We start from the raw sequence: 15,566 nt of genomic DNA, 5'->3' as shown, positions 1-15,566 counted from the left end.
CATGCTGACATCACACAGTTTAACTGCAGCCTCCGTGTAAGAGTTATAACTCTTACACGGAGGCTTCCTGAATCTGGCCCTTTATTTTTCGATGAAACCATGAAATATAAAGGTGACTGTTAGCAGCAACCTCTTCATTACAGATTTATTTAACATGGAATTATTTAGATGACTTTTTTACTACTTCAGAGATTGTGCATATTTACTGATAATGGTGGACTGTAGAATTGTGCATATTTACTGATAATAGTGGACTGTAAAAGTTTGAGTAGACTTTTATGATGGAAATGTTCTGAATTGGGCAGTTTTGTTTCATTGATTGTTTACTGGAAAAATGTTCAATGCAATAGGAAGGTGTATCAAAGAGCACATGTATGTTTCATATGCAAGGGGCCTATGATTTGAAAACAGCCCAGAATTAATTTTTATCTGCCACAGGTAAAATGTATTTTCTTTGAATGTGGGTTTTAATGTTTCAATGAATGTGAGTTTCAAGGGCAGAGAAGTTTTAATGCCAAGTTTGTTTAGCAGATGTCTTAGTGTTTGTGCTGTAAAATGCAAAATAAAACTTTCAAATGAAGTTCAAATCATCATAGAAGTAAATCAGTATGCACATTAGTGTTTATGGTAAATGGAGTGAAATAGCAAAGTAATGAATCATTGTAATGACTGCAGGGGGAGTCTCCATTCGACCATGGTTTTTGTGAGGGGGAAGGGCGGCAAACTTAGACAGCCCCAGCTGAACTATACCACCCAACTGTCCAGATTTTCAAAGAATGAATAGGTTTTTTGCTTCTTATTTTTGGTTTGTTCCTCATAAAATTTGTGGTTTTCTGGCAAATCATTTAGGAATTAAGTCACTAAATAATGACACACTAGTTTCAGACTTCATAACCTACAGAAAAATGCATGCTAAAGTAAGACATGTTCTATCGACTGTCCCAGTTTATACAAGAGCAATTTTTAGTACTGTTTATATGTTCCCCCAATATATTTGGCCTTGTCCAGATTTATTACATTAACAGGTTGAGAGGTACATGCAAATTGCTTTATAGAATTAGGCATAGCCAAACCTCTCAACTGTCCCTGAATTTGGCTCAAAATGTTGCTCTTCCCCTAATAATCTCTCTGCAAAATAGCAATTTTGGAAGAAAACATGGAGGGTTTATAATTAAGAAATAACTGTAATAATCAGAGTTATAGATTACTTTTATTTCAGAAATGCATGTAGACTCTTTTATTTTGTCAGCTGCTCAAGTTAGCAGTACTAATATTAAAGTTTCCCTTCTTTGACAGGTTCCCAGCTATATTGTGTGGCTATTTTATATTGTTGCGTCACATTTTGTGGTCCATTTTTCATAAAATTGTGTTTTTTTTTGGCAAATTAGTGGTAAATCATTAAAGACTGAAGTTAGAAAATAATGACAGGCATTTGAGTTTCAGATTTCATATCCTTCAGAAAATTCATACTAATGCAAGACCTACTATTTTATTATCTTTCTAAGTTTATAAGAACAATATTTAAAAATTGTCCTTATTTTTGGGCCTTTGTCCCACTTCTATGTATGGCTTTGCCCAGATTTCTTGCCCTGAGGGTGAGAGGTATGACAAATGTGTTAGGGCCAATCACCGTCAGCCAGAGACATTTCAAATTGTGACATACTTGTTGCACCCCACTCCCCATGTAGTGACTCTAGATGTGTCCAAGCAAAGCAAGGAGCAGTTATGCAGTGTAAATGTGCAGCATATCCCCCCATACAAGGTAGACACAAGTACTACAGTGGCTTTTCATCTGTTCTTGATTTTGCAGAATGGTCTGGTTTATGTCATATTTTGTACTGTTGATTTATGCTTATTACTCAAAGTACCTGTTGCTCTGTGTTTTAAGTAGCAATGCTTTAATGACCATCAAGTAAGCTTGTCTGAGATCATAACATGCAAGTAAGCTTTAATAAGCATACTGTTAAAGAATTGCCAACATTGAAGCCTTTCTGTTGTTGCCATGCAGAGAATACTTAACTAGATAATGTATAAACATTGGATATTGAAATGCATATGACAATATTTGTAGTAAAGGACAGGATTACATTATTTTAAGAAGCTCATTACACTTGTTGGAGACCTCTAGTGATCTCTGAGGGCTTTACCAGTAAACTAAACAGAATGCCATTCATGTGTGGTCCATAACCTGTACAGTAATAATTTAAGCAATGTATCTTGAGCTTGTTTCTTGTTTGCTTTTCATTTTTACTTTGATCGTGTTTTCGCCATGAAACAAGTAGATAGTTGTCAGGCAGCAGGTCTGTTTTGGATAAGAAACATTTTTACAAGTGGGGGCATCACAGAGATTGCTACTTTCAGCATGTTACATGGTCTTTAATAAAGCTGAATATAAATTTATAATTAGAACTGCAGTGCAAGGAGAATTAGTTTGAGTAGAGTGCTGCTTGTTTTTCTTATACTTGATTTTGACTGGCATTCCTGTAATGTATTTAAAAAGTAATTTATTTTTTCATGCCTCACAACATTTTTGTTTCCATCTAGATATTAAATAAGCTGTCATGCAGCCAATGCATTTAAATATTTTTATTCTTTTACACTTCATTTGTCTTGATTGGACACTCATAATGAGGGTTTGGCACCCAGGGCAGCATATTTAATTAAAGTTAGTTTTTGTGGTTTTGAGCATAGCTCCTCCCCTTTCTAGTTGGCCGCACCTCTTCCTATTGACCCCACCCATTCAGCTATCCCCTGCAGCCCCCCTTTGATTTGAAGTCACCAGCCGCCACTGCTTCTGTGTGGAGTCTGCATGTCATCCCCGCGGTTGGGTGGGCATTCGAAAGACATGCGTAAATGAGTGCGCCTTCATTGAAGGTTGAATGTCGAGCTGGCACCTCAGCGTTCGTGAAAATCTACTGCCAATCATTAGCGGACCGGAGTTCCACTGTGGCGACCCATAACTGGGAAAAGCCAAAAGACAACAGCATATAAAGGATGTGATGTTAAGCACTTTTGGTTGTGATAAAGTCTGCATCGAGACTGACAAAAGCACTTACCTACTGGAGTATTTACTGTTTGGATTTTTGCTTGTCATTAAACTTTTTATCTACCTACTGGAGTATTTACTGTTTGGATTTTTGCTTGTCATTAAACTTTTTATCTTCATTGGAATACATTACTACTGCATTGTTTTGTGATTGCTCTGGGGTTTTGGCTTCAGGTGTGGTGTTTGTTTTACTAGTTGCTTTTGTTCATCACTCTACTCACATTTTTGCTGTTAAACAATGAAATTAACAAATATGAAAAAGAAAAAAATCTCAACTCTATACTTTCCTGTTCTGATTAGTAAACAAAGAAACAGTCCAAAAAAATGTACCTTCAGACATGCTTTGAGTATCATACTGTTAAGAAAAGGGTTTTTCCTATCATAATGTGTGGGTTTATAACAATGCTCTTTTTAAGCAAACTCTGACTTGCCCGTTTTTTTCTGGCTTCAAATTTGGTATTTTAGAAGTCGTAGTTAAAAATGCCAGGGTGGGTAACTGGTCAAACAGATTGAGAAGGCTGAGTTGAAGTGGCAACTCCTTTTAAATCTTTGCCAGCCCCCTGGCATGAATGAAAATGTATCTGTTAAGCCTATTTTGTTTGAAAGGACTTTGACACTTTAATGGAAGTATTTTTATATTCTTCATGCAACTAGCTGTTTTTAATGTTCTGATTTTTAAGAAAGGGCTGTTTTACTAATTGGTGAAATTGTGCAGAGGTAGCGTTGTTGCCTCACAGCAAGTGGTTCTCCTGTTCGATTCTCGGCTGGATTGCGGGGAATACCTTCTGTGTGGAGTCTGCATGTGCTCCCCGCAGTTGGGTGGGTGTTCGAAAGACGTGTGTAAATGGGCGTGCCTTCATTGAAGGTTGAACATCAAGCTGGCACCTCGGCATTCATGAAAATCTACTGCCAATCATTAGTGGACCGGAGTTCCACTGTGGCGACCCCTAACCGGGAAAAGCCAAAAGACAACAACAATATAAAGGATGTGAAGTTAAGCACTTTTGGTTGTGATAAAGTCTGCACTGAGAATGACGAAAGCACTTACCTATTGGATTATTTACTGCTTGGATTTTTGCTTGTCCTTAAACTTTTTATCTACCTACTTGAGTATTTACTGTTTGGATTTTTGCTTGTCATTAAACTTTTTATCTTCATTGGAATACAGGACTACTGCATTGTTATGAGACTGCTGTGGGATTTTGGCTTCAGGTGTGGTGTTTGTTTTACTTGTTGCTTTTGTTCACCACTCTACACACGTTTCTGCTGTTAAACAATGAAATTAACAAATATGAAAAATAAAAAAATCTCAACTCTATACTTTCCTGTTCTGATTAGTAAACAAAAAAAACAGACCAAAAAAATGTACCTTCAGACATACTTTGAATAACATAATGTGTGGGTTTGGAGGGGCTGTGTCAGTGTTAGTTTTTTTCTTCTCTCTAGCCGACTTAGCAATTTAGTAATTTCATTTTCACAAGTGCATTCAAATATTGACAATGTATTATTTATAAATAGTCACAATGCGTTAGGTTTCCTTAGTTGATGCTTAGGAGCAAGTAAATGCATATATGTGTATGTGTGTGTGTGTGTGTGTGTGTGTGTGTGTGTGTGTGTGTGTGTGTGTGTGTGTGTGTGTGTGTGTGTTCAGTTTAAACATACTTGAAAGAACTGTTTGTAATAACTTGGTGAATGTCAAAAGCTTTATGTATACAAAGGCTGATAACAGTGGGGTACTGGTTATAGTGGCAAGTGAAAAGTTACATTGCAGCAATGAAACAACTTATTTTAGATAACAGGAGTTAGTATTTAAAGGGGGATTTTAATGACACTAAAATGCATTAAAAGGTATTTATATTATCATTTTGGATTTATATTTAAGAGATTTTTTTATTTTAATTTATCTCTAATCTGTACAATCTAGCTCTATCTCTACATCACGGAAAATTTACATGCACTCTGTTTGTATCATTAAACCTCATCTACAGTGTGTTATTCTCATGAAGCAGCCTGGAGTATATGTACTAGATCAAAATGATCCATACAGTGACAGTCACTAAATATACTGCTGTTAGAATCATTTAAAAAATATTCCATTATCAACAGAACCACAACAAAGTGGGAATTACACTGACATAAATACAGAACTATGCTGAGATTTAAATACTATGCAAAAAAAAGAAATAATAACTGCTGCATCAGAACACAACACACTGGTAAATTCTTAACATCTAACTGGCTGCTGATACATTAATTTAATAGCATTCAAAGTCATAGGGTGCCCATTTTAGGTGTATAGATGTGAACACCTTGTGACTTCCAGAATCAACATAGAGGAGTTTCATAAGTAAGACACTTTTATATAAGGCAAGCACAGTTGAATGCCTTCTAAGGAAGCAGAAACAAAAACGAAAAATTATCTCACTATATATTTGACTACACTTATCACAGTTACCTTGTAAACTTGGAACCAGTGGTAGATCTATTACAATCTGCTGCAGTGATGAGCAAATCTCCAGCATATCTTCAGTTTTTTTCTAAAGAATATGAGTAATTAAATAATGGTGAAAGCTCAGTTGCTGGAGCTTAAATTATTCAAACCAATATTAAGAAAGACATTGTGTAGCTCAGCTCCACTGTTAATGAAGCTCATCTGTGACAAAAGGAAACTTAAATGCAGAGTTAGTTATTTCTTGCTTTCAACCAAGAGTAACATACAAAGACTGATGTTTAAGAGAAAAGAGCAGGAGTGAACAGTGTTAGAATATATGGCCTGAAAGATAAATACAAAGGGCAGAGTATAAGTCTGTCACATCCCAAATACCAGGCCCGGGTTTCATGAAGCTCGGCACAAGGCCGGTGTTAGGCTTGTGCCGACCGTGCGGCATGTAGATAGCGCAGTAGCGCCAAATACATATTAATGAAGGAGCGCTGCCGCCACAGCCACGTGCATAAGAAATGAGCGCGAGTGCATAGGGCGTGTCGAAGTGCCGCACAGAGGCATGGAAATGTCAGCTGTCGACGTGCAACCTAAAATGCTTGAATATAACAATTTGCCTGCAATAGTAATCACACCTGTCAGTGTCCATGGATACTGAAACATATGCAAAGCATGCAAGACAGTTCTTGCGAACACAAAATGAAGAAGCAAACACAAATGCATGGTAGGGAATATCGAGTCTCCATCCCTTGAACAAATGACATTGAAAACCATGTGCCCGTATTCTAATGCAGTGTAGATAGTTATACCAAGTGGAAGTGAAACGCATCATGTTAGCGTGCCGCCAATAGCTACGTCTAGCCCAATGGTCAGGGTTACTAGCTGTCCCACATTGTGAGGGATAGTACACTGCTGGGCAGATGTGTCCATACAAAAACTATGATAAATGTAAATATGTATGACAGAAGTATATCCCGCAACGCATGTAATAGTCACATACAATAGGTATGTCCGTATGTAACATACCACATGTGACAAGAAATAGAATAAGCAAGAAAACGAAACAGAAGGAGCATATAAACTGCTACAACAATAAGCTAACATGTAGGCAGAAAGGAAAAGTATTATCCATAGTGCTGACCGTGGGTATGTGTTGTCCTGTAAAATCAGATATGTGTACGGAATATATCCCATCCTGGACATATGAAAAGCTGGCACCCTACCAATAGTCAGAGCTGTCTGCCAAAATCTGCCCATATGCGGTCCAAGCCGTACTTGTCAGGATGTGTCACAGTTGACAGGTATTACCCGGGTGTAGCAACCATGTCATGAAAGTTAAGTATGGGCGTGTACCTATGTGCGTGATGTACAGCATGTGGAAGGTGAAACATACCAGGGTAGTCCACACAACCATACAGGTACCTGATATATGTAGTGTATGCAATGTGTTCCCTTGACCGTGTCCTGGGCCATCAACCAAAGAAGTGATGGATGGAGTGTCAGGAATATGTGTGTGGGGGGGATAGGTAATGGTATAATCCACAAAGGCGAGACTGTGTTGGATGGAGAATAGGTGGACTGGGGGTGTATGAGGTAGCAGCGGGTGAATCAGAAAGAAACACATAGAACAAGTATACACATCTGCAATACAACCTGACAGGCCATAGTGTAGAACACAATCACACAAACATATGAATATTAAAATGTGCGATACAAATGTACAGAAACGTCACCGGCACATACCCACAGAATGGTCTGGACGGAACCGGCCCATTCAAATGCAACACACCTGGATGCATAATTGAATACCCATCATCCCCTCCACAACAAACAACCCACCCCCATACCTGAATGTCCACCAAATCCAGCCATACTCGGCATACTAGCTTGGCACAGCCATATCTACTCATAGTGACCACTACTCATATGTAGTAGGCAGTGTCACCCTAGGCAGTTTCAGGATTGCAAACTATGTATCCCTTGCATGTAAAACCCCAACACATTTTCGTAAAGCCAAAAGAATGGACGATATTGGTCTTGTTCAATTTTTGGATATCCCTCATGGGATAAGTAACCTGTGTAAACATCAGACTGGGTATCAGGACATGATGTCCAGTCCTGTAGACATACGGACACAAGTTGAATGTGCAGTAGTTGTGCATGAGACTGTCCAGCCCTAGACGGTCATGCAGAACCTACAACCCAGGATCAAACACCTGCCCATGACGCACGTCTCCCCACATGAATAATCGAGAGAATATATTGTACACATTTGCATAGTGGCACTTGGAAATAGGGTGATTAAGGCACTGATGTAAACAGGGTACCTCCTGACCCAATGTGTGAGGGACATTCACTGTTTGGGTAGGTGTGTCCTGACCAACAATGATACAATGGCAAATGTCCTGTGATTGTAGGAAATAACTATGCACCATACTTCATGTAACAGTAGCCTAAAGCACTCATGTCTGGATATAAAATATGTAATTCGTACAAGAAATGACTAAGCAACTAAAGTGCTAAAGGAATAGGCTGTCAGCTAGGAAAATATTGAATGTTCTAAACCCTGCACTGACTGTGGGTAAGTTGGCCTAAAAAATCTGGTGTCTCCAGAATATGTCCCATCCTGTACATATGAAAATGTGGCAACCCTACCAATGGTCAGAGCATTTGCACAATAACTGGCCAGCCTCTTAATCACTCACAAAGCCAGTGACCATTGGAGGAAAGGTGTTGAATGAGAATGACTAATGACAAGAATTAAGAGTAATAGACGCATTTAACTGCAGAAAATAAGTAGTAATACGAATCTGTCAACACGTTCCAATTTAATAGTACTAATATTGTAGAAGTGTCCCTGATTGTCCCTGATTTGTCATTGTCTTGTCCATGTCACTGTTGAAAGTAGTCCCCAAGTATCACAGAGGTCCGTACACATATGTACACCAACCAACTGTCACATTTGTTGACAGGGCTATTGCATACCTGTAGTGAATTCATAAGTGATGTCCAGACTAATATTCATCTTATATATGAATGAAAGAAATAGTATAATGTGAAGGGAAACACCAGTGGACATCTGTCCGCTGTATAACGTGCTGTATACTTATTACAAGTTAACCGGAGTGAAGTGACGGTGTCATAATGACTAAGACGATAGTATGCTGTTGAAGCAGAGATAAAACCCAATATGCATGTGTAAGTGGGTATGTCCGGGAAATGTATTGGTTAACGGACACACAGATGTATATATAGATATATGTATATATATATATATATATATATATATATATATATATATATATATATATATATAGATATATAGATCTTTGTGTGTGTGTGTATATATATATATATATATATATATATATATATATATATATATATATATACACACACACACAAAGATATATATATATATATATATATATATATATATATATATATATATATATACACAACAGTTATTGATATATACACATACACTCAAAACAAATATATATGTCATTGTAGATATACACATGTACATAACTAGGTTACTTTACAACAATTACGGGTAACATATGTTAAGACCAGGCATTTGTTACTGGGAGGTCCCACACCGCCCAGCTAGGCCGGTCAGACATACAGACAGGCAATAAAGATAAATACACTGCTGCTGTCCAAAACACCGGCAGGAAAGTACCAGAGGTAGAGATCTGCAAGGTCTACACTTTAAACATGGATAATGGGGTCCATTGCGAGACACCAGAACTTCACTCTATGTGTGAACCCCTGGTTATCGATGCAAGCAGGATGTAGGTGTACATAGAATAGTAGGTTGTGCAAGTGTAATAACACATGGGTTGACAAAACGTATGACATGTGTCCCGAGATGGGGAGAGTGGGCAATGTGTAGGGGTGTGCTCATACCCCAGCTGCGCTCACAGTAAGTATTTGTTATGAGTGCTGTAAAGGGGTGCCAGGTAGGTGAATCATGGGTATGCAATAATGGGCTTAAGTGTGCAGGTGCTGGTTGGCAGAGATGTAGTAGGCCCGCCCAGTGGAAGTCATTAATATTCCTATGTGGGCATAGCAGACGCCTATACCTCCCAAACCTGAACAGCACATCTACTGGATAGTTTGTAAACCATCGGGGGAATACATATGGACCATATCAGTGTCGTATACCTGATTAGCATGGACGTCCATAGTTATGAATCAGAATGTAACAAAGTCGAACTAAACACTTCCAGAACTAGTGATATTAGGTGGACAGGATGCGGAATACAGGTAATGACTGATGACAACATGTATGAGTCATAAACAGCATGTACCTCAATAAACGTGAATGAATACATATGCTCTGTGACTGTCAATGTGTCTGGTTAATAGAAGCAATCATCTAAATGTGTCCCTCAGGGTGTTATGCAGTGTCCCTGATACAGTGTTCATTCTCTGCCATTGGTATATGAGGTCTGCTAGTGACGGAAAGTGCATATTTTGCTGACCACCTTAGGTAGATGATAGCAAAATAGATGTGGATTACCACCTGTTCGCCTTTGAGGGACACACCAGTCTGGGCAGTTGTGACCTGCAAAATGAATGTTATGGCACATGGCCTGTGAGTTCGGGAAAGGAGGTCATATATTGTGTAGTGGTGTCAATAAAATTATTTTGCTGTATCAGAAACAGCTACATGTTATAGGAAACAGTATTAGCAACTACAATGCTACTAGAATAACCTTAACATATGCAAACCGGTGAAGTAATCAGTTTACTACTGGCTGTGGGTATGTGTTGCCTTGCCAAATGTGATAGCTCTACATATAGGTCCTATAGGGCTGCCACCATTCCGAATGGCCAAAGTGGGACCTGCTCTGTAGAAATGTCAGACGTACCAGGGCAGAACATACCTGCTGCCACGCATAGTACAGAAATATACATATTAGCACAAATCAAAGCTTAGTCTAGCAGCTGTCAAGTTGCTTATGCTACTTCACATAACATATCGACGTGTCATGTATACAAGACCCATTACATGCAACTATTGCAGACACGTAGAATATAAGAATGTCCTCTAATCAGGGCAGTTGCAATGGCTAGAGTATTGTCACATGACACATATGTGTAATGAGGGACTGTCCCTTGCAAAGTGGGAAAGGTGTTACTCCTACAGTCTCCCGTCGTCCAATCTAAAAGGTGGAAAACCTACATTAGGTATGCAGTAGCATGACCCAGCAGAGAGCTGCGTTAACCAAATAACATTCACATGTCAGCATTGCAGAATATCAGTTCCCATGTATCAGCCAGATGGGAGCAGATTGTGTGAGGAACACGCATATAATATGATTATGTTACTGGACAGGCCGCCGAGTCCGTACAGTCAACGCCTGCCATTGCCTAATGGTTAGACATACCTGATACTGTAATCATGTAGTCCGATGTAATACGCATCACAAGGGATCGCACACACCCAGCGTGAGTGACAAATGTAAGCACAAATATCGGTGAGCGAGTGGGTGTAAGCGTGTTTGTCTACCAGTATGTCTACCAGTATGCCAGTAGTGCACTGTTAAAGAAATGTGGAGTCTAAATGGGTATAAGGAGCTGTAACCAGAGGTCAGCAGTGCTTAACACCATGCAAACTCACGCACAACTGCTCCCACCTGCTAGAATGTGCCTTACCCACTCCATAACCACATGCGTTGTTCTGTCCGCAAACAAAGAAACGTCCTTTGCACATGTTGGTAGCAATACCTTGTGCACATAGCTCATGTGAATTACGAATACACCATAGCATATGTACAGACAATATACCACACACATACCATACAGCACAGTCATCCAACAGTATAGCAATGTACTGGCAGATATGTCCGGACCACTGGTGTTTGCAGGCCTGGCCGTCCTGTGTTGCAGTGTGTGAGCATGCCCAGTATAACTGTTACGCATGTTGTCGACTGACATTACCGTCATACCATCATGTATGTGAGCATGCCAAGTATGGTCAACTGGATTGCATGTGTCACATGTCCAGATAGTCAGTACTGTGGTGCTGACCCCTGCATTCTACACCGACAGGTGGCATGCTGTGTCTGCAGGGTAGCTAATGGTCATGTGGCATTGACAGTTGCTACATTTCTGCATAGGGTGGGGGGACATCCATCCGCATCCACAGTCCTACACAGCACCGGGGGTGGTGCACATGACTCTCACATGTGTACATTGGAAGGGGGGCACAGCTGACAGTTGTACACATTTGCCACTACTGCACTGGTATGCCAGGTACTCCATGTCAGGGTGTGGACCTACCTAAACTGCTGGTTGGAGGCATTCCAGTGTACATCAGATCCTAGCTTTAATTACCAGCATAGTGGTGGCAGACGTCCTAGCTTTCACAACCTACATCCAGCTGCCTGGCCTGCTGTAGTCTGTGTGTGTCTGTGGGGGGTTGGGGTAATTCATTGGACATATCCAGAGGCCATTGTATATCATTTGTCTGTAGTGGTCTACACCTGTCCAGCTGTATGGAACGTGTGTTGGCTGTATGAACACACATGATGTTCAGCCCATAACCTGCAGTGGGTTAGGACACCCTATGTACTACCGGCTACTATTGTGACCCCGGTATGTGCTACAGATGTCATGGTGCCACTATGGACGTATACTGTCTGCTGCCCTAACATTCGGCCACCAAATTCTCTTTTATGCTCACATCCATACCATAGCAATGGGTAAATACACATTCTAATACAACTGCCAATTGTTAGGTCGATAGATGTACCTTGGGTGTGTTCCAGACCTGAGGATGGTGCTGGAGGACTGCCTATGTCAGATGCACACAGTGCACTTCCTATATATGGCTGAGCACAGGTAGTGTCATGTTTGGCATCCATTGTACTGTGTATGAGTCAGAGAAGGTGAAATTCCTGGGTACCTACTGTGTCAGTGCATATGCCTGGTGTTGCCTCTTTGCCAAGGGAAGGTCATACTGTGCACGGCCCTTTCGGCTACCGGGCCCAGCTCAGGAAGTTCCTCCTCCAGGTCACACAGTGCCTGTACAGGCCTTGGCAGTGGTGGTGGGCCGTGTGGCCCTGCCCCATGCTGTTCCTGCTGCAACTGTTACTGCAGGATCAGATTGTGTAGCATAGCAAATACCATAACAATCTGTGTGCATGTAGCTAGTGAATACTGCAGGGCTCCACCTGATATGTCCAGACCAGATACCAGAACCGTGACCTGAGCATCCCAAACACATGCTCAATTATATGTCTTGCCTGTGCATCTGCCTCATTATGTTGTGATTGTTCAGGTGTGTGTGCATTGCTGATGGGTGTCATCAGCCACGGCTCCAGTGGTTACCCAGCATCCCCACTAGGAGACTGTAGGCGATGTCCATATATGCAAAGGTGTGGTACAGCTGTGTCAGATGCCATATATCGGAATCATCATAGCTTCCAGGGCAGACAGCACACACATTCAGTTTAATGTCCTGGCCATCGCATATGGCCTAGCTGTTGGAGGGTATGCCCCTGCAGTTAATGTAGGCCCTACCCCACTCACCGGGTGGTGCTTTGATGCATACGTGTGTGCAGGCTATAGCACCCAGTACCCCAGGGTAGTCAGCCATGTGGTGGAAGAGATGCATATTGCTGGTCTACTAATCACGAGTGTTGAGGACACATACGTGCTCACTAGCATGTGTTGACATGGTGTCTGTGAACTGGTGCAATACTCTGGATGCAGATGCCTGTGAGATCCACATGATATCCCCAGCTGTGCTTTGGGAGGTACCTGTGGCTAGTATACCTAGGCCAACACATACCGTGGTATTCACTGTGATGGGTTTCCCTCTGCCTGTTTGATGTGTCAGGTGTGGCAGTAACAGGTCAACAAGCCGCTGTAGGAGGTCTCTGTCCACCCCATAGCGTTCCACTATCCCCAGCTCATGTAGCCCGTGGTAAGTCACCCTGGGTCTATAATGTCTTATGTCACCCCAGGAAGGGTTATCCGGCAGCATACACATCCTCACTGCCCTCAGCATCCTGCATATGTTGGTATATGTTGCCTGCTGCAGCCCTTCTCATTTGGTTGGACTGTGTTGTGAAATGTCCCTGCATGTATACACCGATGGTGTAGAGTGTGGAAGAAAACTGTGTGTATGGTGCTTGCTCACATTACCATAGTGTTCTGGTGTGGGCTGGCCATGTAATCTGCTGATTGTGCTTATCTTCACCTGTTTGTGCAGCCTGTTCACCCTGACTACCCCACTACTGCTTTTGTCCCTCCCAATGTCACTAGGTAGGTATAGACACACCCCTAGCTTAGGTGTGCTAAGGCAGTAGCACTCCCGAGGCACAGGTCTCCCATGTACGTACAGTATGCCTGACCACCATCCCATGCTTTCATCTATATTCGAGCCCTGCACCCGGCTATCTACACACATACACTCCAGGGATCTGCATCACACCCTGGGGATAAACGGGATACACTATTGACTTCTAATGCATAGTTATATGACACATACCGAACCCCCAAATTAATAACCACTGCTTATTGTCGCTCACATCCATACACAACTGGTTACAGATGCCTTACTATCACCGTATTCGATGTCCCATGGTCTTCCCAGCAACAAAATAACCGGTGTCTACACGACTAGAACCCGGGACCCTGAAGACCACAGATGATGTGCTTTACCACTACGCCATGGCAGATATGCATACATCTGAGGTGATCACGTACAGATCATCCAGCACAAACATTCAATAGTGCTAATGTCCACATACATATATGTATATATCTATGTCTATCTATCTATAGCTACATATATCATATATATTATTAAACATATACATATATATATATATATATATATATATATATATATATATATATATATATACATACATACATACATACACACACATATACATATACACACATACGTAGATATTGCATTTATATCACAATGGCAGACCACATGACGCCAAAGCATTAGACAGGAATGAAAAGGAAACTACATGTGCCACCTGCATTATGTATTGTTGTTACTAGCAAGGCAAGTGTGTTTCGTTTTGTCACACAGGTCAGACTGTATTAAGGGTAAGAGTAGGGCTGCTGACATTTACTCACCAGACCTATTTTCGAATGTATGTGTTGACAACCCAGTGTCTTGGACGATTATGCGAGCTGTGGACACTATATAGGAAAGCAACAAAACACACTCAACACATCCTGAAGCTAGCCACCCACAGATACCAACACATAGGGTATGACTGCCAAACACACACACCTGCCATGCCTTGGAATCAAGCACCTACCTGTCTATTCTACCACACTACAGCATTACACATTACAGAACGTGCTACCGAGATTTCTGGATCACAGCACTCCTAGTGGCATATTTCTAGATGGATGACATCATCAGCAAAGGCAAAGACGCCGATAGGGAGTGTATTGAGAGTGGGCTGTTTAAAAATATTATTCTGTCCCCAGTCAGCTGAAAATACACACACGGCAGGGCTGGGATTCAAACATAGACCTGACTACCTTATCACACTACAGCATTACGCAGTTACAGAACGCGCTAGTGAGATTACTGTATCACAGCACTCCCAGAGGCATACTTCTAGGTGGGTGACATCATCAGCAAAGGCAAAGATGCCAATAGGGAGTGTACGGAGAGTGCCTAAAAACATTATTCTGTCCCCAGGTAGCTGGAAGCACACACACACGCACACACACCAGGGCTGGGATTCGAACATAGACCTGACTACCTTATCACACTACAGCATTACGCTGTTACAGAACACGCTACCGAGATTACTGGATTACAACACTCCCAGATGCATACTTCTAGGTGGGTGACATCATCAGCAAAGGCAAAGTCGCCAATAGGGAGTGTAAGGAGAGTGAGCTGTCTAAAAACTTTATTCTGTCCCCAGGCAGCTGGAAACACACACACACACACACACACACACACACACACACACACACACACACACACACACACACACACATGACAGGGCTGAGATTAAAACATAGACCTGACTACCTTATTACACTACAGCATTACACAATTACAGAACACGCTAC

This window comes from Protopterus annectens, chromosome 1.part1 (genome assembly GCF_019279795.1).
Source record: "Protopterus annectens isolate FY-2018-M chromosome 1.part1, PAN1.0, whole genome shotgun sequence".
NCBI classification, from domain to species: domain Eukaryota; kingdom Metazoa; phylum Chordata; order Ceratodontiformes; family Protopteridae; genus Protopterus; species Protopterus annectens.
This window is presented reverse-complemented; position numbering follows the sequence as displayed.